We start from the raw sequence: 21,789 nt of genomic DNA, 5'->3' as shown, positions 1-21,789 counted from the left end.
TGATCTAATTGATTATGGTAAACCCACCATAACCTGCCACTGACATCATCTTTCTCTTACAAGTGGGGGGAAACCAGCTCATTCGGAATGTAGTAACATTGCTTCATCCGTTCTTGTTAATTGTTCCTAGCCTGTGGATCCATTCTGAGTGTTTATCTTGCAATCTGCAAGTGTGCACAAAGACTGTGTGGTTTTTCCAGTAGACATCTCTGCCACCTTCACACCTACTAAAATCAAGTGTCGTGTTCTGTTATTAATACTGAGAAGGAACACATAAAGGCCAGATAACACCTTCACGATGTTAGATAGATACCCAAATCAAGATTATATCAAGATGACATAAAAAGTCTCTGGATGTTTAATGAAATAATGAAATCATGACATTTTCCTTACTTCTGAAGTACACAAATCAGCCAATTATTACAGTGTTAAACTAGCTGTCCAGAAAGGGTCTATATCAAAAAATAAAAATAAAAACCAGTTACTATTGTCTGGAAATTAGAGAAAGAGCATCTAACTGGGGACAGAAGGGATGGGGCGGCCAAGACCATTTCAAGCCCACCTTCTAGAGAAAATCAAGAGGAAGCATTTAGAAGGATTTGGTCTCACCTGGCTTTCCCACTAACTCATTATTAACTAGACGTGTAGGTCAGACAACCTCAGAGGGTGTAGGACGTTAGACTTACACATGAAATGAAATTATTGGGACTTCCTAGCTACAATATTTTATGATTTGCTATGTTTTGAATTTAATGTGCAGTGTGAAAATACTTTTTAAAACAGATTTTGGTGAAGACAGAATAATGACTGGCAAATGATGGGTTCTCAGTACATAAACTGTTGAGCGAAGAAGAGTGTGGACCTGATAGGGACCCTGCTGACGCAGGCGCACAGCTGCTCAAGAGCTCCCGTGTCACCTTCCCTTATGTATTCAGAGAAGACATTGAGTGTCTCTTCATATGGGCTAAACTGACATGACATAAGTGAGCATTAACATATGTTTTCAATCTTTATTAGGAACGTATTAGCCTAAAACACCATAGGGACTTGCTGCAGGATTCGTGTGTTTGCTGTTGAGTGATACACATTCTCTCCATTTCAGATTTTCTCTTCCTCCCTCCCTCTGCCCCCACTCCCCCCTTTTTTTAAATTTAACTAGAGAAAATGGCATGTTAATTTGAGATCCACCTCTGCTGGGTCATTCTCAGGTCAGCAGATTAGAGACACCAGCAGAAGAAAGAAGAAAGAAGACAGTATGCTCCAACTGCAGGGCAGGATGACCCAGCCATCAATCACACCGGCGCGTGCTTGAACAATGACAGTCATCTGTCAGAAAGCAGGAGGTGGCGCCTCATTAACACACTGCTCACCTGCCCTGAGCTACACCTCGCTTATAATAATATCGATCATTCACCTCCGAGGTGTTGCTTTTTTCTACTGGATGAAATAACAGACACTCCATTTCCTCTCTTCTCCCCCTGGAGTTCACACGGCTGGCTCCCTTGGAGAGGGAAGAAGAAGTGGTTGGTGCTGGGCAGGATGGGGCAGGGTAGGATGCCACCCAGAGTGCAAAGAACACATCTTGATCTGCTCATGCTCAGGGATAAGCCCATGGGTAACCTGAGAGCCAAGCTGCACACACACAAACCAGGACTGGGAAGTGTGCGTGGGCAGCTGGATGGCTAGCCCCACTGTCCCCACTCAGGGACAGGGTCTGAGATCTCACATTGGTTTTCCACTTCATTTCCTGTAAATGCAGACAACTTGAAAATGAAGTAATCCAGCAATGGTTGGGTTATATGAAGCTTTGGAATCTCCCACAAGGAATCTCCACCAATGACCCACGTTTTTCCTTATGCTGTGTCTGCCTCTGGTGAACATTTCATTAACTCAGCCCAAGGAAACCCTGAAACCCTGGCAACAAAGAGAGTTCTTCTGGAGAAACTTTTGTTGTGAAGCCATATTTAGTTATGCTCCCAGAAGGAGACTGTCAAGCGTTTGTTGTGATAGAATCTTCGTGGCCTGTGCAATCCCAGGGTCTAGGATGTGTGTTTCTTTGATGGGCCATAAATAGACTCCTTTAAAAGTTTTAATGGAAAGCCCAGAATTTAAACTTAGGCCACCATCCGGAACTGTTCATAAATTACAAAAATATGTTTCTCTTCCACTGTAGGGAGATGAAACACACACACACACACACACACACACACACACACACACAGTCGGCCTTTTTCAATTCTTGAAAAAGAAAAATATAACATACCTTTTTTTCCAGGGTGGAAGGTAGCCAAAGAGCCACTACAGCTCAGAGGGGGCTCATAGCCAGAAAGAGCTAAGGCCCAGAGTGGCCATGCAACCTAAGGCCTTGCAACCCAGACAGTGGCAAAGCAAGCCTAGGGGGCGAACTGCTCAGGATGGAGCAAAAGATCCACGGAGGGAACCCTCCATGGGGCATGGGGAGAGAAAAAGCAAGTCGATGGTAAACGTGGGATATGGACCTGGTGTTGTGAGGGGCTCGGGCTGTGTCTCTTACAAGCACGGGGAGGACAGGCCTTGGGTGCCAGGAGGAAAAGAGTGTCCATGCTCTGGAGCCCTGAACACCCAGGCCAGAGGACCAGTGTAGGTTTCCCTCCTGGGGAAGGGCAGGCCAAGGACATATCAAATTAGCAATAGAAACAAGCTTACCATATTCAGAGACCACGGAAAACATTATTTTAGGGTCCCGTCACCATGCCACATGCCCACATTGTGCGTAACTGTGATGCCGTTCATGACTGCACATGTGCTGGTGGTGGAGATGTTGCATATAGAACAACTTTGCTCTGCTGAGGTGCATTGTCCCCTCGGTGGGGGGCCTGCCACATTCCTCAGGGGTTAGTGGGTCCGTGAGAGGGCCACATCACTTCCACAATGTCAGAGAGGTGTTTTCTATTAAAAGAGTGCAGGTGTATGAGCCCTTTTGTGCAATTACAAAATCCAAAGATGTTTGAGAGCTGGAAATACTTTTATAGCCCCTTTAGCGACAAAACCTGACCTAACCTTCACTGGCATGAGCCTATTTATAGCATCTATTTATCCCATTTAAACTGAAGATTCCTACATGTGACTCACGCATTTGATTCCGGAGCACTGCCCCTGACTCCTCGAGAAGTTATGGAGTATAAAATACACACGCACTGTGGCATCTTTCTCAAATCACAAAGATTCTGCACTCTAAAATACACCTGGCTGGACGGTCTTGGACCAGACCTTATGGAGCTTACCCTTCTTTCCTCCTCAGATATGAAGGGTGCTGCGAATTTCTGTTCAGACATCAGCTGGCATCCCATCATTCCTGGGGAAGACAAAAAAAACTGCAAAGGAACACGGAGTTCATTACGATTTTTTCTGGGACCCCACCCCCGTGTTGAAATTGCCCATCCATTCCTGTTCTCCTTTCTTTCCCGGAGATTCTGTAACAGTCTTGGTTAACAATAGTTGTGCCAGGAGCACTGAGTGAGCTCCCAATGACACAGCCCTGGGGCCCTTCCAGGGGGCGATGCAGAAACCTGCAGATGCGATGGGCAGGGTATCCCCAGGGGAACTGCTGGAAATCAAATGCACCCCCCTCCACCACATCTTCATGCCTCCCTCTCTGATTTGCAAAAGCCATTACCACGGTTCCTCTAAGGGGGGGCGAAATAAAATATAGGCCTACCCAGGTCTAATTTCCAAGAACTTAATCTATATCACACAGGATTAAAATATTGATTTTCCAGTAGGCTACTGGAGGACAGCAGGTGGATTTCGAGGTGGGATCTCACATGTGCGGGAAGTCACATTTTGCTCTTGGTGACTTCTGTTGTGTTTACCATCGTGGCTCTTCTCCCTGACACTGGCCCCCATCTCCTTTCGTCCCACATAAATCATTTTCAAAACTTTGTATTTTAAATCAACCACCTGGGTGTCTGAGTAAGATTTCTCCCGACCACGGGGAGATGACCCTTTCTACAACACACTCCAGACCCATCGTGCAGCTCTTCGTGTGTTTTTTATTTATTCAGCACATGGAAAATGCACACATAGCACACATTTCATTTTTAAAATAAATTCTTCTCCCTCTTTTCTGTCCCCCCCCACCTCTCCCTCTCTCTCTCCCCCACTCTCCCTCTCCCTTCCTCACTCCCTTCCTCCCCCTCCTCTCTCCTTCTCTCCCTCTCTCTCCTTAATTGCCCGGCCTTTACAAACCCATGCCTGCGAAAGAAACAGCCGTCTATTGCTCTGTCAGATGTGCCTGGCTGGGAAAGCTATTGGGTTTATAGAAGAGACAAACATTTCAGGCATGCCATTCTGGGGTAATGAAGCATGGCAACAAAATATACCTGTGCAACATTTGATAAAGATGAGCTGACACGCCAGTCCAAATAGGTTCTTTTGTGTGTCTGCACGTGTCTACCATCATTGCTTCCATCTTAAAACAGGAAGGTAGGAGTAACAGCAGCAGCTGGCAGGGACCAGAAGGGAGAGCGGCTCACACAATTAAACGTCGTTTACCTCTGGCCCGATTTCACTCCCACTACCCTTAATTTATTACATATTTTCTCCCTTTCTATGCAAAAATAAATAAAGAAAGAAAGAATGTGGCTCAATTTTTCTTTCTTTTCTGTTGCTATCTACTTGCTTTTACAGGGGCCCTGGAGAAGACAATAGGTAAAGTCCCTGGGTGGGTAGCACTGAGTCTTAAGTTAAAATGCCTCATCCTGGGGTTTTTATGGCTTTTATTGTTGTTTGATTAATGTAAAGCAAAATTAAACCCTACAGTTACACATGGGTACATCAGCCAGAGAGCAGGCCAACTGTACTTGCTCCTTCGGTTTACAGAAAACATCTTTTGTTGCTTAAGAATGAGAGTGGGAGAGAGAGAGAGAAGGAAAAAAAGAGAGAGAGAAACAGAGAGAGAGAGAGAAAGAAAGGACTGCAGGCCAGCAAAAAGCGAGACTGGAAGATGCAGAAACCCCCATGACCCAAATACAAGCCAGAGAATCGTTTCTGATCGCTCATCATATGCAAGTGGGTTTCCTCGTGTTCCTCTGCCAGATTTCTGGGTCTGGTCAACCTGCATCTATTTTCTTTCTTCGGGACGGCCAAGGCAGCCATCCCCAGGTGTCCCCCTGGCTGGTGTCTCTGCTGGGACGACGCTGCAACAGAGGGAGGGGGTTTGCCTTGCATCCCGCGCTGCCCTCACTAAACCTGGCTTCACAAAGGCCTATGCAGTATATTGCCTTTATACTCTTTATAGGGAAGCACATCCTATTTATAAAAGCAGTGTGGAGAAGCTGAAAGGGGTATAATAGCCACTCTGTATTATAAAGCTCTTCTGTTGAAAGAGCTGGACAAAGTGCCTTGGGTTATTTGATTTCTTTCTTCTTCCCCTGATGGCAGTAACAGTTTTGGTGGTGTGCGTGATGACAATGAGCACTTTGTGGTCTGATGACCTCCCCAAGAACCAGACACACACAGGTTTTGCTTTTGTTCACTCATCTAATTACCAATCGTTCATTATATCTCTTCTCGGACATATAAACTCCAGTTAACCTTTACATTCAAATAGGATGGGTCTTCCATTTGCTTACATCCGAGTAAGACTACTCTAAACTGTAATTTCCATGTGAAATAATCTAGGGTAAGGGTCATTTCTCATTCCCCTCATACCTCGTGCTGTTTGAATCTGTACTTAGTGAAAAAAAAAAAAAAAACCCTGATGACAGAGAATAAGGGACACACGCATGGGATTTGGTCTGAAGAGGCCTGGGTTCAAGCACTTGCCCTGCTGCTCATTAACTGGGAAAAGTCTTAATATCTTTGAGCTCCTGCTTCCTCTTCTATAAAATTAGTATAGGAAGATTCTAGACTTAGCTTATGAGGGGCTGGAGAAAATCAAGCGGGTATGAAAACACTCTGTAAACTGCAAACACTACATCCAGTTTCCCTTCTTCTTAAAAACGTGTTAAAAGTCATTCATACAGATAAAAGCACATTTTAAAAATAATAACAGAATGAAGTCATGTTAATTCTCAAAAACTTAGTGATGAAAAAAGGGGGGAAAAGCCAATAAACCCACAAATTATACTGCTTCTGGCCTTACCGAGTCTACATTCTATAAAATTCCCAGTTATTTAAGGCTGTGTCTTGTCAAAACCATTACATTGACTTCCTTCTTTTAATTTGCAAAGTAATGGTGAAAATATCCCTTGAGACTTACAGCAGCGAGCACTGTCTAATGGAAGTCATTCAATAAGTTGGCTATTGTTTTATTGGTAATAGGAAACACACTCCTGACTAGAAGAAATGTATTTTGGAAGAAACTGTATAAATTTATCACAAAATCAGCCATTTCCTAACCACACAAAAATAGTGGAGCTAACAAAATTCCTAAGGTAAATTAAAAGGTTCCTTTGTTCCCTTTTGTTTCAGGTTTTAAGTCAGATGGATTGAGGTATCATTTGGCAATTGGCAATTTCAGTGAGCGCATGCACCAGAATCAAGACATGAAACATTTCCATCGCCCTTACTCCCCTTTGTAGCGAATCTCTCCACACCCTTTTCTAGCAACTACTGACCTGCTCTTGTCTCTATAGGTCTGTCTTTTCCAAGGCTTCAGATAAACAGAATCACAGAGTGTGTTGCCTCTTGAACTTGGTTTCTTTCACTTTCATAATCCATTTGAGAGTCGTCTACGGATTGTACACACGCGAAGTGCGTTCTCATCTTTGGGGCTATTCCTTGGTTGTTTATTTACCAGTTGATGAATATTTGGTTTGTTTCTAGATTTGGGCAGTTATGAACAAAGCCACATGCACATTCATAAAATCCCTGACCGTCCACTGCTCAAAGGTGGGTATTCCGTCCTCTCAAACTCAATATAAGACAGATTTTTATGTGGACGTATTATATTTTCATTTATCCTAGATAAATATGTGGGAGTGGGATGGGATGGTGGGTAAGGTGATAAATACATGTCTGATTTTGTAAAGATCTATTCAGTTGTTTTCTAGAGGAGCACCACTTTGCATCCCTAGAAGCAATGCAGGAGAATTCTAGTTGCTCCACATCCTCACCAGCACCCCATGCTATTGTTTTGCTAACCATCTTAAGGTGTGCACTAGCATCTCACTATGATTTTAAGGTGTATTTCCTTGATGATGGATGATGTCACATGCTGATTTGCTATCTGTCTATCTTATTTGAGGAAGGCTCATTCAAATCTTCTGCTCATGTTTTTTACTGGGATGTTTCTCTTATTTTCAAGCCATGAGAGATTTTTAATCTAGTCTAGATACCAATATTCTATCAGATATGTGTATTAAAAATACCCTCTCCCAGGATGATGGCTCATCACCTTCTCTCAATGGTGTCTTCTAAAGAGCAGAAGCTTTTAATTCTGAAGCTCAGTCTATAGGTTTTTTGTTGTTGTTCTGACTCAAGAGTACTATCATTTTTCTAGAGTATAAATTACTTAGAAAGATTTGTTGGCCAGTTGCAGGGGCCTGCTCCAACAGACATAATTGGTCATAAGGATTCTTAAATACAACATTCTCCCTTCCTCTCATGAATATATGAAATTCCAAAGTCCTTACAAGGAACACGGCCTATTCTAGCCCCAGTCAGGTAACTGGTGGCTCAGGGCCTGAGATTAATAAGGCTGATGAGGGTAATCCTTCCCTACTTATTAAGTCAAGTGTTTGGAATTTGGTGAATTTAATGGTAAGATTACTGTAGACAATTTAGTTGCTCTGCTTTCTCAGTTCCTTTTTTTTTAGAGGGGAGGGAAGGAGCAGAGGGAGAGAGAGAATCTTAAGCAGGTTCCACACCCAGCATGGAGCCTGTCACAGGGCTTGATCCCATGACCCTGAGATCATGACCTGAGCTGAAATCAAGAGTTGGACACTTAACTGACTGAGCTACCCAAGTATCCCTCTACTTTCTCAGTTATTGACTCATTTCTGTTTATAGGCTTCAAAAAAATGAATCAACTGATTATGAAGAATTAAAAGGAAAGCCCTACAAATAACCAACAGACAGTTTAATGAACCATTAGCTCACATACACATCAACTCCTTGATATGTATATAAAAAGCATTTTTCTTATTTGTCCAACCATTCTTTTGGGGGAGAGGGAGGTGTGGGTTGGAAGGTTCTCCTTGGTAAGATGTTGGCATCCTCTCTGAAACACAGACAAGCAGATCCCCAGTTTCCTTGTGAGACTTCCCCCATGGATGTTCTCTTGAGCACCTTCCATTTCTTCAGTTCCCCTTCTGATGCTGGAATTCTCTGGAACCGTGCTGGTGGAAAGAGCCCTGGGCCTTGTGACTTTGCAATCTCCGTCTCCACTCCTGCTGCTATCCTCATGCTATAGCTCTTGGCATTTCCTGTTTCTTTCTGCTTTTGTGACACTTTTGAGTAGACACTTTCCTCTGACTACTCAGAAAACAAATGAAGTTTTATTTTAATCCATTAGCGATTCTGCATCTTCAGCACCCGCACAAATCCTTGCTCAGCTCAGATTCCTCTTGCCACAGAGACTACTGTACTGTGTGCCCTGGTATTTTTCTTCTGGTGGCTGGGTCCCTAGATTTCTGTGGGCCAGCCTTCCAGTGGCCTGTTCTTGGCAGGGATAGGCCCTCTTCTTGTCCTATGGGCTGACTGGGCCACGTGTATCCATGGCTGCACTCCCAGGTCCTGGGCCTCACCACATCTTCAGTTTCTCATGTCTCACAACTCAGGCACTCCTCTGTTCCCTGCAGTCCAAGACAATGCCACAGTGTGTCAAAAGCCCAGAAACCCCTGGTGCCTCTGTCTGCTGTGTAAGCCTGCCATCTCCCTTCATCCCATCACTGAAAGCCACAACTCCAATCTGCATGCCATGCTCCACTGAGCACCTGTGGTTCCAGAGAAAAGCCACCCTGGCTTTCTGTTTCCCTGGGAAGTCAAAACTGCGGTGAACGAATGGGGATTAAGGATGCACAGCTGCTAGACGGGGCTGGTCAGGGAGCAATTCGGGCAACCCGACATGGCGGTGAGGGTTCAGCAGATGCTCCTAGTCACTTCATGCTTGGCAAACTCATCCCAGCTACTCCATTGGGAGGGGTCTGGGGACAACTGGAAATGTTCAGAATGATTGACCAAAATGGTTTAGCAATCTCTAGACTAAGGGCCATTAATCTGAAAATGGCTCTGAGTCTATTTGATTTCGATAGAAAGAAAAGACTCCTTTTGAAATGGATAGTGACAGCCAAGTTCAGAGATAACAGACTGGCAGTGACAAGGCTGTACTTCTTTAAAAAAAAAACAACAGAAAACCTTTCTAGCTGTTTGGATAGTTTCGGTCAGTTGGTTTTTAAGGCCATCATGAGGGCTGCTCATATTCCCCTTCTCCACTTGCCCTCCCACCATCAGAACTGGAACTGGCCTTGAGCAGACTCCCACAGACTCCCTGCTGGGGAAGCAAGAGCAGAGGGATGGAGAAGGATGGAGGGGACAAGAGGGAGCACTAGGGAGCCCCCACCAAGCTCTTCTTCCTCTACTCCCTTCATGGAGAGAATGGTACACAGTAAGGAAGGTACAGGTAGAAGGAACGGTCTGCTGGCCCTGGGGGAGGTGACTCGTGTGTGTCCACAGGTGCACACAGGGGGCCTTCGCCCCAAGCCTGGGGCCATCACTGAAGGACAACAGGACAAGGTCATGGGAAAACACTTTTCTGAATCACTCTTAAGCAGGCAGAGGAATTAGGACTGATTTATGAATGTATTTCCACAATTTACTTGAAAATTTGTAATGTCTGTGCAGCCTGGCAAGAATAAAAAGGCGCGGGTTGTGTGAAGGAGCGCTTCTGTCCCACTTTATTGTAAAATTATCCCATGCTACCTGCTCTAATCCCGTGAAAACAAATTAAATCCTCACTAAGCTGACTTTAAATCAATAGTTTCATTTAAGAATAGTGTGACTTAATAAAAATAAAAAACTAACTGGTCCAGCCAATTTAAGAGGGGAATAAATCATTGCCCAAGGAAAAATAGCAGATTTGACTTGTATATGGGCCCCAGGTCTGTTCGAGGCGGGGGGGTGGGGGTAGTCTGTGTCTAAATTAACTCTGGCCAGGAATGGAGCTCATCAACCCCATTCAGGGATCTGCTCTACTCTGCACACCCAGAGATCAAGGATGCTGGCCACCCCCAAAAAGGAGGAGAAACATTTCCATCAATATTTTGAAAAACTAATAATAATAATCACTAAAAAATACAGGATGACACTCCATGGACTCCCTCTTCAGCAGCCCTGTGCTAACAGACCAGGGATTACCTGTGTGAACTAAGAAACACATCGTTGATTACAGCAGAAACAGAGAGGGTCCTTTGTGACGAGGTGTTGGGTAAGGTAATACGTTCCTCAACCAGCCGGGACAAAGGCGGAATTAGGTGTGGATGACAAATGTCAGTAATCACAATAGATGTATCATCTATTCACAAGACTTCTTTTAAAATATCTAAGGGTTAGGTAGACGTTTTTTCCCAGTAGGCCAGAGGTATATTACCATTGTCTGGAAAACGAAAGTCCTCTAGAAGCAAAGATTAAAATTTTACTGAAGGGGTCTTTGCAAGGGGTTACAGAAAAAAATTCTGCAACATCATAATTCTAAACCAGTACTTTATCCCATTTGATGAAGTACTTGTTTATTAATCATATAAATTAGAAAAATGCTTAGAACCCTATGCTTGCCCACTTACTTTATTATTATGTATTAGGGATACATAAACATTAAAGTGAGTGCCTTTGGACCATGACACATCAATATTATCAGTGTCACTCTTACACCAGAACATTTTTAAATTTCGTAATTATAAAATGTCAATTCCAGTTTTACTTGCTGATGTTCGTGGCCAATAGGGTACATTTATTTATCATGTTGACACCAACAAATAAGAAAGCATTTCCTTTCTAAGGTAAGATTTAACCCAAAAAAGCTAGACAAGACAACTTGATTGTTTCCCATAGCCTCTCTCTTAGGGACTAAATTTAATTTATTTTGTTGGCCACAAGAACACTTGGCCAAATACCTGAAGAATCAGTTACTTAAGGCAGCAGAATCTGATGGGGAACACTTCATCTCAGATTTAGCCACTAGTCATGCATCTATATTGATAATCCTGTGTCACTTACATGATTATTTGATATTCTGGCCTCAGTTTTATCATCCATAAAATGAGGGTGACAATACCCCCATAGTTTATTGAGTTTATAAGAAGTCTTGATCAGGCAATAGTCCTCACAGGGAAGGAATGAATGGGTCTCCTTTCTATCTGAAGATGAGCATACTAATTAATTCCAACACAAAAAACATCGGCTTTTCTATGGTATTCATATAAATCTACCCAACACGGTGGAATAACCACAATATCCAATAGTGAGAACTCTAGGAAAGGCTACGGCCAACTATGGCCACTAAAGAACTTGTCTCCCTGGGGTTAACCAAAGGATGTTCAAAGCTGTGCCTGTTTTAAACCACGTCCACAGTTCAGAACGTAGGGTGATGGCCTCAAGAGATTCCGACGGAGTGTTTCTAAACTTGCTCCAACTTAAACAGTTGGCAAGATGAATCTGTGGTTATTTCATGATGCCAATCTCTGGCCGCTGCAAGCCAGTGACCTGACAGCTACAAACTAGCAATGTATTTGTTTCTATTTGTAGTAGATTAGGAGTGTTTTCCTTTTTCTGGAAGGTCAATCCTTTGTTTTCAATACCCACTCAAGTGAAAACTTTCACTATTATGAAGCAATTCCCCAGCAGTCTCTCCTTGAAAAGTACTCTAACATCATTCTCTGAATGGCTCCTCTCAACTACCCTGGAGGTAGGTGGGCGTTTTACAAATGAAGAAACCAAGAAGGAGCAGGAAGCCTGGCCAGATCATGGGCAAATGGTCACATGACTGAGAGAAGGGTTCATAATCCCTTGTTGTGTTCCCCACCATCCAACCTTTGCCCAAAAGTCTATGTAGTGTAGACACTGCTCCCATCAGCCCAGGGCCTGAAACATCAGCACAAGAGCTGTCATCAGAAAAAGTGTCACCTGTTCTATAGGTGACATCAAGTATTCACCCATTCACCCCATGCGCTAAACTGCCCTTCAGTAGCCCTCACCCTGTCTTGAGCCTGTTAAAACAGCGGAACAACTAGACTCCCAAGGAGACAGGGAGGCACTCTCTTTGCTGGTCAGGCTAAGCCAACATCAGTAGGTGCTCCAGGTCTACAATACCTTAGCCTCATATCACAATGGACAGCTCAGTGAGTTCTGGGTCTCCCAGCAAGAGCACATGAAGCCCAGCTCAACTATTTCCAAGGCAGAAGCCATTAGAAAAGTGTCCCTGGCTGTCCCTCCTCAGCCCGGGAATTGAGGCACACGGGTCTAGGAAACCTGCTTGGGTCCCACACAAGCTTGCCTCAGGCTTCCCAAACTTCCCTGATGACGGGAACTGCTGGGCTGCTTATCAAGCCCCAGAACATCAGGTGCTCTGTAGGGCTCTGTAGGTCTGCCTGTAGCAGGCACCCAGGCAATTCTTCTCACCAGAAAAGTTTTGGAAATAATAGCCAATCAACCTGACTCAAGGTCAGTGTTCTAACCTTGGCAGGAAGCATGTGAGTCACCCACACCTCTTGCACAACGCAGCCCAATTTCTGCAGTTTGGTGCAAATGCAGAGTGTAGCCCACGTATGGCTTTGGCGTTTCAGGACCTCTGTGCAAATCACTCACCACAGCAAACACCACAGCATCCTGAGAGGCCAGGATTTCCAGAGCCAATTGTCCCATTCCCAGAATGGTGTGCGGCAGACGCCCGGCTCTTTTGTGGGCAAGAGCTTCTAGGAGGCTGAGCATTGGAAAAGGAGCAGATAGAAAAAAACCCAAATGTTCCCTTCCACATGCCCAAGCTGGGTACAGCTCAACAGGTTCACAACTTAAGAAAACGTATGGCCACTCACCCGGATCCCGACCTTCCAAGAAAGGAGACAGAATCAGGTAGCAGAATCAAGCCAGGCTCTGAAGTGGTTTCGACGAGATGTTTTCAACCCAGTCAGTGGGAACACAGGTCCACTTTCCCCGGTGAGCACCCCCCAGCATTCCTAGTGGGAATTCATTCCTAGTGGGAGCTGCCACAGACTTTTTGTTTCTTTTAACTCCATCTGCTAAGAAAATTGCTATGCAACCAATAAAAAAATCCAGAACCAAGTGGCCGGAAGCCTCAGGAACCAGAGAACAGGGGCACTACTGTGTCCAGGTGCTTCCCGCCAGCTGCGGGAGAGGCCCTCCGCCCGGTGCTGGGCCCGCCGCAGAGGGGAGGCCTTGGCCTGCACTCAGGGGGTCGGCCCGATTGGGTACATCTGTGTTGTGTCCGCAGCTACAGGCATTCTTGCAAAATAATTTTAAAAGCCTCAGGACACGTGGCCTAAAAAGCCAAATGATTGCAATATTTTCACCAAATACAAACGACAGCAGAACTCATGGAAGCAGCAGGTGGGGGTTCATATCTCCTTCAGGGCTTCTGAAATGGCCTGACACACCGGTCCTCGAGCTGCTTGAGCCATGGCCCAGACCAGCAGCCCTCCCGACAGGTACGTCCCGGGAAGGGGGTGGCGGGGTACAGGCTGCAACACCAAGGATGCTGTCCCCACCCCACCAAGTAGGGTAACCCTGTCTTCAAATCAGAGGAGGAAAGCATGCAGAAACATTCAGGCTCTGATGACGACCGGTCCCCCAGGGGCCCAGGGCACCGAGAGCGCCCCAGGGGAAAGTGGGGAGGCCATGGCTGTGGACACGAGGGGTTGGCTGCAAACAAGTTCCTGCCACTTCTTCAGCATAACCAGTCTGGGCGTCGGCGTGGCCCCATCCAAACCCAGCCCGGCATGGCACTGAAGCAAGGTTGGCTTTGCGGGTTCTCTGAATGAATGATTTCCTCTCTTCAAACAGATTTATCTTCTGTTCATGTGGGAATGCTGCTACAGTCCCGACCTGGGAAGATTTCCTAGAATCCCAGCCCACAGGAGGAGCTGTGTTCCAACCTGGGGTCCCTAGAGCGGTGGTGGCAGCCAACTTTCCCTCATCTGTTTGTCTGGAAACCTCATCACAAAGGACATCTTCAGAAAACAGCTAATATCGGGACTAGGAAATGGAAGAAAACGTGCCAAAAGGGGCAATATCCCAATCAACAAATAGGTGACAGCAAGGATGCCTGTCCCTGGGTTACCCAGCAGGGCACTGTGCACGCCCCGCATATGACAGGACTCTTCGCATTTCCTCATTTTCCTCTGGGCTCCCTGAGGGTCAAAGGGTGTTTTAGAGAGACTCTGTTTTTCTCAGGGTTCATCGTGGCACCTGGCACCTAAACAGTGTTCCCTAAACATTGTTCACATAAATAAATGATTGCATTATATTACAACAGCTGTTTCCTCCAGCAAACAAAGTTTTTGAGGACAGGGATCTTGCTGTACTGATGAGCATTTTTGTCTTAATTCTTGACACATAATAGACACCCAAGAAAGTGTGGACTTCAGTTACATGTGCCGTTGGCTCATGTATCTCCTGCTTTATGAAACGACTGCTGTTGTTTTTTTATACCCGGTGCTGACTGCTAGGCTTGTCCCCACACTGGAGCACATACACACACATTCTCAGGTAACCTGGTTTTTCAGAGTGCTCTGTGAGGCTCTTCAAAGACTTTTAGGAAAAATATTTTATGATAACCAAAATAATAGAAGCACATAAGGTAAAAGAAGCCTTGGCCTATGGAGAAATACAGACCAAAAGCTTAGTATGGCCTCTGGTGGCTCTATCATGGCCGTGTAGCATAAATATGAGTGCCCCCCATGGTGGGACAAAGGGTAGGAGAGGTTGATGGGGAACTGCATTTGCGTCTTCAACAAAGATTGTGTCATATCCTAGAATCCAATGCTTCTTGAGCTTCCAAATGATACTTCCCACAAAAACTATGCAAACACTTCTTTTTACTGAGTGACAACAAGCTTATGCATGAAGACCTCAAAGATGATAAAATTCTGAGACTGCGTGGATAATTCTGAAATAATACTAATGTAGTATTATTACACATATATGGTCTACTTCCCTAAATATTTTCAGGGAGCTTAGAATTGCAAAATATATATACACATGAACATTTTTGGAAAAAGCATTTAAGAAAGAAGTCAGGTAACTAAAAAATGTGAAAATAAATTCAAAATGAAAAATGTGAAAGTAAATTAATTATAAAAGCAGCCAGGGGTTGGATACTTAACTGAATTTGAGCTTCCTGGCAGTTGAGTCAAAAAATGAAACCTATTGTTTTCTAAGGATATTACAGTTGTCAAAAAAGCAAACATTTTCCCCCCTATGAAGTTCTACACTTAATATAAAAGACACTGAATAATGCTGTTAATAGTCTTTAACAACATTTTTTTAGAACATGAGAACATGTTGGTTATTTGAGCATCTCCTTTAAGATAAAATCAAAAGCCTAATTTCATTGTTTTTGTAAATTCCAAAACTAATGCATTATTGTAAAATACTCTTACACTGCAAAAGTAAATAGAATGTAGTTCTTTTCTAGGACAGAATTTTGTTTTAGTTCATTAAAGATATTGTCTTCGAGACTTTGCTTCTCAATGAGCCTAGAAAACTAGAAGGGGTGTTTTCAAACACTCCATCCTGTCTCTCTCTCAAATATCAACCACCTGCTCCGGGTTTCCCTCAGCAGCGCAGTGCTGTGTAACAGAGCCCCCTATCTGCAGCACCAGGTGCAGCTGCCACTCACTACATGGGGCTCTTGAGCACTTGAAATGTGTCTAGCACAACTGAGGAACTAAATGCCACTGAATTATTCACTTTAAAATGGTTAAAATGGTACATTTTAGGTTGGGTATATTTTACCCACAATAATGGAATACAGCAACTTCCTGAAAAGGAAGATAAATTTGTGTTAGGATTTTGCCAAATCTGGGTCTGCTTTGATAGGTTTATGCATAAGATTTTCAAAAAACAGCTTGTGGTTCCTCTGGAGTCAATTATTATAGTGATGCTAGGCTAGAGTTCAGTTTCCTTTCTGTGAAAATGACCAAGTTTCTTAAAAAGAGTGCATAAATCTTTTTAAGGGAAGCCTACCCAAATAGAGATTTTCTGTCCCATCAGAAGGACTTCTGTACTTTGTCTCTGACTTTGGCATGTATTTGATTATTCTTCTTAAAATAAAAGAAACAACAAATGTAAAATATATCTAAAATATATAAATATATATGATTATGTATGTATATATATAAATTAAATCTAATTTATAATCCTGACCAAAGATTCAGCTCACCTTCCACATAGAAACACATGCAAATCACTATAGACCCAGAGTTTCATGGATACATAAACCTAAAAGATTTCAGATAGCCAAACATTTTAGTAAAAATATAAAATAAAATCTGGCCCTCCCTGTTGGTATTGCTTTGAAAAAAGTGTTGTAGGTACAGGAAAAATTTGCATTTGGTGCACTTTCTGAAACTATTTCTTTTGGAAGCAAGCTAGTCAATGCATTACATCAATTTCCTATGGACCAGAAGTCCAAAGAGCTTGATTTCACATTGCCGCAAAACCTTCATGCATCCTTCACTTCTTCATACATCATAAGCCCAAATATCATATTTAGCAATGACAAGATAGTATTTTTTTAAATGTTGCCCTATTTCTTTTTTCTGGTAATCCCTTTTCTTCCTTTGTTCTTACTCCATTCAAGCACCTATGCTGTTCTGTGTTTATTGCCTTCCAAGTGAAAGAACTTGCAAAGGAGAAAAGAAAGAATCGGTGAATGTCTTCTTGTTCATGTTTTCCAGAACTCTAGTCCCTTGCAGGAACAAATCAGTAAGCCAAGACATGTAGAAGTGGACTACTCTCCCCAGCCATCTGCCCCAACACATTCTCAGACGAGGTAAAAAATCTCATGGTTTGCAGGAAAAGAGAAGAAAGAAAGGTGGAGAAGAAAAGTGGAGAGAGCCCAGTTTCAGGTAGGTTCCTGGGAGCCTGCACAACCAGGAAGGGATTTGTGAGACGCAGAGTTCTTCAATGCCTGAGATAGAGTGCCGGGGAGAAGACAAGGAGGGAACATCCAAAAGCAATCTTAAAAATTTTTTTTAATTTAAAAAAAAGGAGGGGACATCCTCAGAGGTAGGTCTGCAGTCTGGGTAAGCAAGCCCATGATGATCCTCCAGAGATTTCCATCCTCTCATATATGGCAACAGTAAACCATAAAGTGCATGGAAGTATCAGCAGAGCCAGCAGGGAGCATATGCTGAGAAGAAGACAACTCCAAGCACCACACTGGAGATCAGTGTGACAATTAGATGGGACCATGGCCAGAGCAGATTCTCTGGACTTAGCAGGTGGCCCTAGACAAAGAGTGAGGACACAGGCTTTCCTCAGCATCCCGGCAATCCTGGGGGGTGAGGGGATGGGGTATTCGTAGGACTGATTGACTCTTAATAAGTCTTTGCCACTCTGAAAGGAAGGGTAACTTGAATCGAAAATTAAATCAGGTTACCAAAAACTTAAGATTTTTCTACTTCTTGCACAAGAGTTTGGGAACCAAGAGTTGTACCTCCTGTAAATAACATTCAACAGTATTAAAGCTGGTATCAACTCACTGTCACAAATGAGCTTCACCTTTTCATCTCTGGACACAACAATCCCCAAATTAAAGTATGCCTTGGCTGACAGCGCCAATGCTCACAGACCAGAATGTTCTGTTCCACACTCTTTAACCTCCAGACTGACAGCCACTTATTTGTTACTTGTGTATATTGTGGGGAGAGTCACCAGAGCAGGAAGTGCAGACGTGGAGGGCAGGGGTCACACCTGTGTCAGAACACTGGCTTCCCTCAGAGGCCTGCTTTAATCCTCTTTAGTGTTCATTTTCCCCTCACAAATGGTTTTATTAATAGTTACCTCTGGGACTTAACTGGAGAATTAAACAATGTCACTGAGAGATCTCTGGGGAAGGACAGCTTCCCAAAGATCTCCTTTCCAAGCCAAGAATTCTTGGAGCCAGAAAGGGCAGCTCTTTCTCTCCTCCAAATGCACCACTCTGTTCCAGCTGGGAAGCAGAGCCTTCCTGAGGATGTGCTTCCCGGGTGATGGATGATGAGGCCACCCCGAGGTAGGGATTGGGAGCTCCAAGCCAGTGTGATCTCTTAATCTGTACGCGGAGAACCTCTTGCCCTCCCTTCCTAAAGTGGCACATTACGTGTCCCCTGAGCACTGGGGGGAAGGACGAGGTAATGGAAACCTCCAGAGAATCACTGCCAAAAACCAACTTAGAGCCGCTGGTCCTCACCAGTACATTCTTTAGGAAATTACTCAGACAAATCATGAAGCCAGAGCATTTGGATTGATTTGGTTGTTGCTGTATTTTGTTTGCTATCCTTCAAGTTCATTTGCTGTTCATTTCCTCTTGTAATGATAATTATCTGCATTGAATTGATCAAAAGTGAAGACTTGTTTCCTTCTGATTGGTGCATCAGGGACCGGTGAGTGGTCTTCCTGCAGCTCTATCCACCCCCATCCCAGTGCTGCCCGAGGAACTGAGGTGGCCACTGTCTCAGGCCTGTGTTCCAGCCCTACCTCAGTACCACCTGCTCTTGTGGTCAACTTGGGAACCAAGTCACTGCCTGTATCCTGCCACTCGTGATTGCCCAACCACGGGTAGATCAAGCTCTCTGTGCAGATACCTCTCCTGTTCTTTCATAAACTCTCTGCTCCAACCTGACCAGTCAATATGCTCTCCTCTCACACAGAGAGCCAGGGGCTGACAAAAGCCTCCTCTGTGGCTCTCTGGGGATGCCTCGTGGCTTCAGGCAATTGTGTATCCCTGATGTGCCTTGGTACCATCTAGACCAGATGTTCTCTAGGACCTCTTTCCTTTCCAAAGCTACAGGTCCTGACACCATGCCCCTGCTTCTCTGTGGTCCCCACCTAAATGTCCCCCTGCCAATTGCTCTGCCTTCATTTCTTCACCTATGAAATGGGTATCATAATAGCACTCACCTTGAAAAATAACAAGGTTCAAACAAAAACCCTTCACATTGAGCATTTAATGGATTGTAGTAAATTCTCAATAAATGATAGCTTTAATGTTCATACGATTATCTTACTTTTACTTCCTTGAAACACCAGACCATATCCACCACCACCAGGAAGCCTTCCACACAAATTTGATCTATGATAATCTCTCTCGCTTGGGAATGTACAGCCTTAATTGAATGTTACTCTTGTTTGAGACACAAACACGTACACTCTTCAAATACCATTTATGCATTCTTATGTTAAGATGTGATGCAGTCCCTCTAACTGGATTGCTAAGGGCACCTCATGCTGTATTTCTTTGTAAGTGCCATGGTACCGTCCATGACGCTTTGTCTACCACCAAGCAGCTGGAGTTACAAACACTGGAAACTCTCAGAGGAAGGCCGAGTGTCCCAGTGTGCCCAGAAGAGGGCATATCAGGTAAGCTGTGAGGCAGCCAGCTCTGGAGACCAAGAAGTCCACTTCACAAAAGGTCGAATTGGCCTTGATACATCCTTTTCCCGGGGACCACTCACGGCAGAGTGGAACTGAGTAGGGAGATCCCCTTGGCTGCTTAATCCACTTGCAATGCTAAAAAAGTTAGGGAATCTTAGGGTTTAAATTCTGCATGATATTCCTGTTTGCCACCAGTCATCAGTGAATACTGCATTGTTTGCCCATAATGACTCACCTCAACAGACAGTGTGCCTGAAAGTAAAACAGAGGGAGAGAGACCAGAGAGCAAGGGTGGTGGTAGTTCACTGAGTTCAACACACCTCAAACACGCAGCGCTCCTGTGTCATAATGGAAACATCAATCTTGAAAGAATTACATCAGTCTCAGAAGACACCCGTTGCCAGGAAGAACGCCGCACCACAGAGCCAGTCAGCAGGGCTGGTTCTACTTATCTCCGAAGATCAAACACACAGGAACACTGGAATCGTCCACAGAGGGCCTCTAATGAGCCGCGCCTCGTGTGGAGATTGACAAGACAAGGCCCAAAGTTTTTCATCGATAAAAGTTGAACAAGAACAGGCAGCTCCTGCTTCCCTCGACCTCAGTTCTGCTTTAGCAGAAAAACACCCGATGCTGATATTTTCCATAAGCAGCCAGAAGTCATGTGTAAAGCTGCAGCACAAAATGGATGGAGCCTTCGGGGGCCTGGGGTGCCCACAGAGCATCACCGCAAAGGCAGAGGGTGCAGAGTATGCAGGTGAGCTCCAGGATGACAGCAGGAGAAGGGCCACTTCATGCGTAACTTCATTTTGGGAGGATTTTTGGCGGGTCTTCCCAGATTATGATGTCGTTATTTTATAATGATCTCAGGAAGTTGGAAGCATTAATATTTTAAAATAGAAAGAGATTTTCATCCCAGCAATGATGCAGCATCACAATAGGTGGCCAATTGTAGTAATAGCCCATTGTACTTGGGATAAAATGATGCTTCTCAACTATGGTGTTGGATTTTCTGAAGCCCTTTTAGGGAAAATAGTATAAACTTGTGATGTAGCTTTCTGGGGGAAAAGCTTTGGCCATGAAGCAAAAGTAATTTTATGCTAAAACAACTCAATGTAAGTTCTCCTTAACCACCAGGGCTAACCAGGACCTTCCAAAAGAGCCAACTTAGATATTCTGAAGACAGAATGTTCTCAGTGGTCCTGGAAGATTAAGTCCTTGACAGTAAGATCAATGACCCGCAAAAGAGCCCCTAAATCAGGATTTCTCAACCTTGGCACTATTGACATTTTGAGGGGGATAATTCCTGGTTGTTGTGGCTGTCCTGTGCATTGTAGGAAGCTTATCGGCATCCCAGGCTTCTACACACCAGACACGAGTAGCACCCTCTAGTTATGACAATCCAAAATGTCCATCGCGATTGCCAAGTGTCCTTTGGGTGGGAGTGACAAAATCTGCCTTCTGTTGGGAACCCCTGCCCTAAGTTAACAAGGTCTCCTTCATTTGTGACATCAGATACCAGTCTATGACTGTCTCCCAACTAAATGAACCAACGTATTTACACTAGGACACTTCAGCTTTGGGGATGGGGAGGGTAATCCCTTACATTCTTCCAAGAGATTTTCCAATAGGGGAACTTCTAAATGATCCAGGTGATCCCAATGGTCCCAGGGTTTCTCATGTTTCATGCATGGGACGTGGCCCAATGGTGCTCACCTCCTGCCTTATGACTAACTGTTTCATCCTCCCCAGGGAAAAAATCCTCTGGCTTTCGAAGGACACCCAGACAGGTTGCTTAATGATCATTGGGACATTGTGGCACCGATTTTTAAAATGAAACACACATAAATATCCTGAGTCTGGGGGTTATTTCTCTCTAATCTTGATGGCCTCTCTCATCTTAAAATAATTTACAGGAATCCTGCGATGATAGTGGGCCCAGGGTTGCTTTTCCTTGCATTGCTTTACAGAGATACTTATCAAATGCCCAAACAAGGCCCATAAATCGCTCACTTCCCTGGTCGGCTCATACAGTTCTGCGTCCCATGTGGTCTATCAAAGGGTCACTTGGTGAGAGGCCAAGCCGCCAGACGTCTTCCCTCATTGCTTTTTTAATTTCCTCTTTTCCTTCCTTTATTCTCAGAGATACTACATCTTTAAATAAAAGGCAATGTACAACTTAACAGGGAATTTCATTTTAAATAAAATGTTCTTGAA

The 21,789-nt window shown here is 44.2% G+C and overlaps 1 long non-coding RNA gene across 2 annotated transcripts in view; it reads right to left on the bottom strand.

Moving 5' to 3' along the window:
• Positions 1 to 21,043, bottom strand: part of LOC102157008 — a 43,075-nt gene extending 22,032 nt beyond the window's left edge. Inside the window, exons 1-2 of one of the 2 annotated variants that reach the window (XR_005353307.1) lie at positions 19,808 to 21,043; positions 3,264 to 3,353 (exon numbers count right to left, since the gene is read on the bottom strand). This is a non-coding gene — a long non-coding RNA (uncharacterized LOC102157008). The remainder of the gene's footprint in view (positions 1 to 3,263; positions 3,354 to 19,807) is intronic. The other variant, XR_005353306.1, reaches the window with a different exon arrangement.
• Positions 21,044 to 21,789: the final 746 nt, after the last annotated feature.

The sequence above is a fragment of the Canis lupus genome, chromosome 1, assembly GCF_011100685.1.
Source record: "Canis lupus familiaris isolate Mischka breed German Shepherd chromosome 1, alternate assembly UU_Cfam_GSD_1.0, whole genome shotgun sequence".
In the NCBI taxonomy this organism is placed as follows: domain Eukaryota; kingdom Metazoa; phylum Chordata; class Mammalia; order Carnivora; family Canidae; genus Canis; species Canis lupus.
This window is presented reverse-complemented; position numbering and strand designations above follow the sequence as displayed.